The sequence below is a fragment of the Crocodylus porosus genome, unplaced genomic scaffold (genome assembly GCF_001723895.1).
Source record: "Crocodylus porosus isolate Cpor-Errol unplaced genomic scaffold, CroPor_comp1, whole genome shotgun sequence".
In the NCBI taxonomy this organism is placed as follows: domain Eukaryota; kingdom Metazoa; phylum Chordata; order Crocodylia; family Crocodylidae; genus Crocodylus; species Crocodylus porosus.
This window is the reverse complement of record NW_017728907.1, coordinates 30591607-30591935: the sequence shown is the minus strand read 5'-3', so window position 1 is coordinate 30591935 and position 329 is coordinate 30591607.

Sequence of the window (329 nt, the reverse complement as noted above, 5' to 3'; positions counted from 1 at the left end):
GCCTCCCTGCCTGGGGCGCGGGCTCCATCCAGCCCCGTCCGGGGAGCCGCGCGCCCCGGAAAGCCAGTGGATCCCGGGGGGGCTCCCCCGTGTCCCGGGCCAGACAAAAGACACGGGAGCTGCAGGGGCCCTGGCTGCGGCTCCCATCAGCGGGTGCCGGAGCCAGGCCTGGCCAAGCGTCTCCCCGCGTCCTGTGACTGGCCCGTGGTGCTGGGCTCTCGTCCCTGAGCCTGCGGAGGGGGCGAGGGAGACAGGCATGCCTCTGGCCCGGCCGGGCCCGGCGCTGCCCGCCGCGGAGCGAGGCCGAAGGGGAGCGGGGCCCCGCGGCC